Source organism: Symsagittifera roscoffensis, chromosome 9, assembly GCF_963678635.1.
Source record: "Symsagittifera roscoffensis chromosome 9, txSymRosc1.1, whole genome shotgun sequence".
Taxonomy (NCBI): domain Eukaryota; kingdom Metazoa; phylum Xenacoelomorpha; order Acoela; family Convolutidae; genus Symsagittifera; species Symsagittifera roscoffensis.
This window is the reverse complement of record NC_087070.1, coordinates 17049528-17057222: the sequence shown is the minus strand read 5'-3', so window position 1 is coordinate 17057222 and position 7695 is coordinate 17049528.

Genomic DNA, 7695 nt, shown 5'->3' with positions numbered 1-7695 from the left:
AACAACAAGATTGATCTACAGTTCCGCGAGCTTTCGGACATGCTCAGGGAATTTCAGATAGAAGCACTGCCTTTTTCCAGTAAGTGACGTGTCAACTGCGCTGAAAACTTTCCAGAAGCACGCATTTCAACTGGTCAGCACATCTTATTATGAGGATAAATATGTTGGTAGATTTTCTAAGCATGTGGGAAATTGAGATCCGAAATTAAGAGCAGAGGTTACCAACAACGTGTTAAATAAGGTCAACTGAAAACCAACAATGCCCTTTGAATATTTAAAGGTCAACTTTGTCAAACTGGTGAACGCAAGGCTCCCAACATTTTTGAAACTCATTGATACTTTGGTGGTAAATTAACCAGCCGAAATACAAACAAGCCAAAGTACAAATAAGTCGAAGCTACGTAACTGATAAATATTAGTTATGTAAGAATTAAGTAACAGTTGCGCAAGTCTTTCAAATTTCATTGATATGACATAACTTTTCGGCTGGCTTTTATACTCCGCGCATTTTAGGCCGGTTTATTCTTCGGCTGGTTTATTCACACTCGATACTTTTTAAGATACACCAAAGCGCGGAAAGCTTGGTTTGAGTAAATGTGCACTAAGCAAAACCATTCGCGAAACCACACTACAAGAAAATTATCAAAAACGTTTCCGCATTGGCCGGAGCTTTCGTATAATTTAACTTCATTTTTAATTCTGAAGATTATGTTGCCCAGTAATAAATCATATTGTAATTTTCCAAAACTAATTTTTTCTGGAACACTGCAAAATTTAGTAAATGCCATTTTGAAAACGGCTTTGTAATTGACCATTTACCGTTCCTTTTTCTTCTGACATGATTAGGTGGACCCATTTAGACTTTAAATTAATTCACCCCATTTTGGTTTTTACTATTTCCAATTTTGACGGAACTGCGAAAATTTTGGTCGGAGTCGAGATTACAACTTTTATTCTGTTGATCTCATAACCATGGAATAGACCGCTTGCCAAACGGTACTTCTCACTTTCCAGCAACTATTTTTTGAAAATTTTCTTACTTTGAGTCTACAACGGGTATTTAGCAAAAACTAATTAGAAAACGATGATTAAAGATCAAAGCTTAGAAGATCACGAGGTCAAACAAAGTAAAACAGTTTCAATTTTTTTGGACAAACTTGTCAATAACGCATACGTCCAGAACACAAATTTCGATCAAAGAAAGAAAGAATTTATTTCTCCAAGCAAGTACAAAACATAGTATTAACAAATTCAAACATATTGTTTAAACAAAAAAATCTATCAAAGACGTTTAGATTAAGCAAAAGATATACTGAGAGCCTACTCTATTCTACTGCCATTTAATGAAACACCGATTAGATTATTAATAAATTCAATTTAATTTTAATCTAGAGTGTCAGAAAATGTGATATATAGTAAAAAGGTAATAATCAGAGAAGCATGGCCATATTGAACTCCTGCTGTAGCACCTCAGAAAGAACATTTTTTCTTTCTTCTCAGATGATTCTATTTTGTCAGAAAAAAACAATATCTCTCAAAAGCTACAGGTTGTGCATCAGCTTTTTGCCACTAGATGCACAAGTATGTTGACCACTTCCCGTCGTACTCACGCAAAACAAACTTTTTTTTTCAAAAATGACCAAAATCTTCAAGAAATCTAAAAAAATTACTAAGACTGCAATTTTCTCAAAAATCAGGACAAATTGGGGGATCATATTTTCGGAGTAGAATTGGGGTTATTTTTAATACTTGTGATAGCATGGGAAAAAAACCATTTTTTTGAGATTTTCATTATCAAAAATAGCTTTTTACACAACCATTTTGGTTAATCAATTTTGTTTCTGAGCTCTAGCGTTAAAATGACAGCAAACATTAAGAAAACTAAATAATCAAAAAATAAAAAAAAACTAGTTAAGCTCATATATTTTTTCAATTCAACTACGTCCAAATGCTCAAATTAAAAACATAAAAACTAAGTAACTTTATATGAACGTAAAACGACACCGTAAAACGACACCAACTTTTATTGTGTTTTTTTGGGTGATAGGAGGCTCCTAGATTCAGCTTCATGAGCTTGTTAAAAAAACTAGCCAACCTGTTTCCATTAATCAATTGGCTCGCAAAAAAGTACTTGTTCTGAGCAAGCTTTTCCAGTAATAAAAAATAAAACTTTGAACTACTTCAGGTTCGTGAATAGTTATTCCATATCGTGAATCGTTCAGCAAAATTTTAGGTATTTCGAGGCCATCTTTGAAATAATTAAAACATATTTCAGCTGAAACAAGGTTCGCAAAACTTTTCTAGACAAGTCATTCAAGCGATAAAACTTTGATACCGTTCAAGCTATTTCATACCATAAATCCGATCAAAATTAAATCAGAAATGATTCCAAGCAAGACATTGAAACAAAATTTTGTGGGTTTTCATACCTCAAACCTATTAACAAAAAATTAATTTCATAAGCCTGCCATTCAAGCTATGAAACTTAAAGCAAGAAACTTCTGACTGTTAAAGTTTTGTGAAATAACATTTCGAACAATGAAACAGAAATTTTTAAAGTCATTTCATTGCGTATATCAGTTCGCAAAATAATTTCAGTTTTTTAGCAAGCTATTCAAGATATGAAACTTATTAAGCTTTTAAGTTAATTCATTGCATGAATTTGCACACAAAAAGTTGAATTCAATTCTGAAAAACTAGCCAAGCACTGCAGTTAAACCTTTTCTCACCAAGCCATGAAACTCCCATAACAGGAGTCGATTGGCCAAAAATTTTTCCTGAGGAAAGCCATTCAAGCATTCAAAATTTTGATTTATTTGATATTCTAGTTTGATTCTATGATCGAGAAATTGAAATTTTTTGGAGCCAGCATTAGAGCATGAGCAAAAAACTCTGAACCGATAAAGCGACCAAATTTTAAAACAGTTCCAGTTTATTTATAGCGTAGATAGGTTAGCAAGAAGCTTTTTTAGTCAATCTACTGAACAAAAATTTGATGAATTCTAGGCTGTCTTATTAGCCGAATGTATTCGGAAAAGTTAAATTGTTTTCAACCAAGCTCATGAACAGAAATTTGAAATATATCAAGTGTTTTGCATAGCTTGAGTCGATTCTAAAAAAGCATCAAATTTTTCATAGCTTGAGTCGATTCGAGAAAAGTAAAAAATTTTTCAAGCAAGTTGCTGAAAAATAAAACATACCTTTCAATTTGTTTTCATATCTTAAAACGTTTTGAATAATTGAATATGAATAATTTCAATTTGTTTTCATATCTTAAAACGATTTGAATAATTGGATAGATGTTTTGAAAGCAGGAATCGGTCCGCGATAAAAATTATATCTTCAGTTGTTTCCTAGCCTAATAAAAAAAATTAACGAATAAAATTCTCCGGTCAATCACAAATATTTTGAGCAGTTCATCCACTTTATTCGTTAGAAATGGGACTCAGAGATGACAGTAGGATTCGTTCAATCGTTTTAATCTTAACTACGAGCGTTTGGAAGGCCAAGCTTTGGTATTACAATCACAAAGCTAATTAACACCACCGTTAGCATGCAAATACGGTTAAAATAAGGGTAAAAACTTTATTGCTGAAGTTTTACAAAATCTATATTTTCTACAGTACGAGCTTCTGGAAGATTGAATAGACCCCCGTCAGCATGCAAATGCGGGTACAAAACTTTTAATTTGAAACTTTTTTCTTTGAGTTTCATTTTAAATTTCTAAAACTTTTAAAATCTATTCGTAAAGATGTTCATATCTTCTTAACTACCTCCTGTTGATATGCAACCACGGGTACTAAATTTTGACTTCAAACTTGTTTTAGAACATTTTGACAATTCGTTAAATCGTCCACATCTCCAAAACTACCAGCTTTTGAAAGTGCAAGTCTCGGCATTAGAATCGCAACCCTGAATTACACTTCTATCAGCCTGCAAGTACGGGTACAAAGTTTCGAATTTAAGTTTTTTTTGAGCCTATCCAAGTTTCTAAAACTTTTTTAAAACATTCGTAAAATTGTCCGATTCCTTTAAACTACGAGCTTCCTCTAAACTACGAATTACATCCCCGTTAATATGCAGCACAGAAAACCAATTTTGAGTCACAAACTATGAATTTAAATTTAATTGATGAAACGTTTCTCAATATTTCAAGATAAATGTAGTGTTTCTCAAAACTTACATCTGGCCTTGACCTGAAAAATTTAAATTTATCCTTAATTCAGATTGAAAAAGCTTCTAGAGAACTATGTTTTGCCCTGCCCCTTCTTGCGTTGCGCTGCATTTCCATGTTCTGTGCTGTCCTGTTCCTCCTTGCTGCTCAGCCTCTCCGTGCTCTGTCATTCCTAGCAGCTCTGATGTGCCTTGCTTTAGGATGCCATGCGGTGCCTTCTTTGTGCTGCAATCTTACCTTGCCCTGTCCTGCCTTACCGTACGCTGCCCTGCCCTCTTTAGCTTGCGCTGCCATGCCTTGTCCCGCCTTCTGCGCTGGCCTGCATTGTTTAAGGCTTGCCTTGCCTGTTACTCCCTGTCCCTCCTTGCCCGGCCTTACGCTTCCCTGCCCTGCGGTCCTCAAATTAACCTGCCCTGCCTTGCTTTGCTTCACCTTTCCAATCGAGCTGAGCTGCCTGCCTTGCGCTGCACTGCCTTTGTCTGCGATCAAACATTCAAGACAACTTGTTCAGACATTTGGCCTTGATCTAAAAAAAAGATCAACTTATAATTTATCCAGGCTTATATCCAGAAAAAACTCCGGGAATATACAAAACTTGCGAGCTGCCGTGCCTTTCCTTACGCTACCCCGCCTTGCATTGCGCTGCCTTTTCGCACCTCGCCTTGGGCTGCTCTGCTTTGGGTTACGCTCCAATGCCCCTCCTTGCCCTGCCTTAAGCTGCCCTGCCCCTCCTTGCGTTGCGCTGCTCAACCTTGCCTTGCGCTGCCCCGCCTTGCCTAAGGCTGCCCTATCTTGTCTTGCGCTGCCCTGCCCCTCCTTGCCTTGCTGTACGCTGCCCTGGGTTGCCTTGCTTCGCCCTGCGCTGTTGTTCCCCTTCTTGCCTTGCGCTGCCCTCAAAACTTCCAAGAGAATATGTCTAGACATTTGGCCGACCTTAATAAACATCTTCCACGCTTTAGGACCGAAACAAAAACATCTAGCCACCCCTGACTCCATTCGACAGTATACTGACTGAAAAAAGCCTAAATTTCCATCGCAATCCGCCAGAGTGACATAAAGGACATCAACAGGACTTCACTGAAAATTTTAGACATCTTTAGAGCCGGTAGCTGTGCAGGTGGCCTAAAGTTCTGACCGCAATAATAGCAAAAACTCAAACTATCGCCTGTGTCCAAACAAAAACAATGCGTACATTAGGCTTGCATATAAAATTCGAATCTTTCACACACATAAACTTTTCTTTCTAAGAAATGGGTTTTAGGATATTTAAAAAGAAATGAATAATGTTTATCACCCTTCTCAATTCAAGTAAAAAAAAACCGAAACGCTTCAACTGTTATTTAGAAACTTTAGAAAACTCTCTCAAAACCTCATTGTATGCTGAAAGTATGAATACAGCTACCAATTTGCTAATGGTAAATGAAAAACTTTCAATAATTTCAGGATTGTGCTCTTGGAGCGGGCAAAAATGGATAATTTTTTCAGGTGAGCACCGACTCGATAATGAGGCTGATTAAATTTGCGCTGTGCTTTTCTCAGGACCTTTTAGAATTTAAGGACAACTTATGCAAAGTTAGCAATTAAATGCGTTTCAATCTTATAAATTTCACAGAATCTGTCATTGAACTGGAATGAATTGCGCTGCAGAACTGACCGTACTTGAAAAAATTTGCCATCATTTTGAGCGAGTTTCCCTAAAAAACCAAATACAACCTGTACAATAAATATGTAAAATCTCATTTGATTTTTAAAACAGACATATCGTATCAAGATATAAAGCAAGCTACGCTTGTGTAATTGAGAATTGCAAATAATAAAGCAAACAAAACCCTGGAAAAAAACATAAAACACGTCAGCGTGACAAAATCCTTATCTACAAACCTGCTTTATTAAAATTGAATCCTTTTCTGAAAACTTATGTTTGGATTTACGGTTCGAAAAAACAAGACTGCAGAATTGAATTGCTACGAAAAACCGCTATTACTGCAACCTAAGAGTGCAACCCCAACTGCGCTAAGAATGCATTCAATTGCCAAAACAATAAGCAAGAATTTAAAGCTGCAAACTGCAACCGCAAAACACTAAAAGTGCATGCATTCAATTGCCAAATCAATAAGCAACCATTTAAAGCTGGTTCACCAAATATAAGTTAATCAATTAGAAAACCAACTCAACCAACTGTTAGAAAACGTAAAGAGAATCCAAGTCAACATCAAAAATTAACTTTCCAAAACTATTTGCTGATTATTAATGATTTACCTTATTGAAAAAAAATAAGGCAATTTGAAACACGGGTAGCAGATTGTTGTCCAATTTAACAAGATCGTTTTGACCACAACACTCTTTTTCGTGTACTACAAAAACTCAAAAAAAAATTGAGCGTGTTATATTCTCCGCGCGAAATATCAAATCAGACTTATATCAAATCAGACTTAAAGTATTTTCAGACTGTATGCATTCAAAGTTACTCCACAAAGCAATAAATAATTAGTTGGGAGACAGTTCGAGACGCAAAAAATTTGAAGTACAAATTGAAGCTGCTTTCTACACATCGAATCGATTAACTGTACCCTGATTTTTCTCGAAGATACCCAAAAGAGCGATTTGACAGGCTTCCCAGATAAACCTAACAGAATTAGCAGGATTGGATCATGCACAAATCAGAGCTAATTCGGCATAGATTGATTTAAAAAATCAGCCATTGCTCTGAAAAATTACATAGTAATATAATTATACACTACTGTGGCATCTGCGTATACTCTGCTCCTTATAAGTGGTTTCAAGAAGGAACAAGGCCAACATATCGTTGGAAAACTGTCAGCGAACTCAAGGAAACCAGAAAAATGATCGACGTGGAATATTTTACTTTTGATTTTGGAAAAAAAAACAAACAATGCAAGCTGAAGCTATTTGACACTTTTACATAAAACAAAACTAACCCTGAAAAGAATAACAACTAGATCAATGGGGCTTTTTTTTTATTCCGCTGAGAAATTTGAAATACGGATTTGAAACTAAAAGCCATTCTTGCTTTTACGAGAGCTAGTTTCACTTACGTAATTGGATATCGTAAAATTTGAATTGAGTTTAAAAAAATTGAATAAGCGTAAAATTTGAAAAATACGGGAAAAAATTGAACTGAACTTGTCAGACAGAGGCGATGTGGAGCTTCGCACCACTTGTAATACCACACATACATGACATTGCAAGCTAGCAGATAAAAAATGAAACAAAAGCCACTTGAAATCAAATACAAAAATTTCTTGTTGTTTCAAATGCTGTTCGATTTGAGGAGAACACATTCAGCAATACAACACCCGGCGTGAACTAAGAATGCAGAAACATTTATTGAGCAGTAACTAAGCGGACAAAACGTAGGTTAACTCCCATTGAGCCGAAAACAAAATTTTTGCCATGAAAAATTTCAAGCTTTAAAATTTCTGAAAGTCCTAGATTTTCACCCCTGTTTGTTTCCGGAGAGGTCAGGCGTAAAGATTATATTTCTTTGCAAACAATGCAAA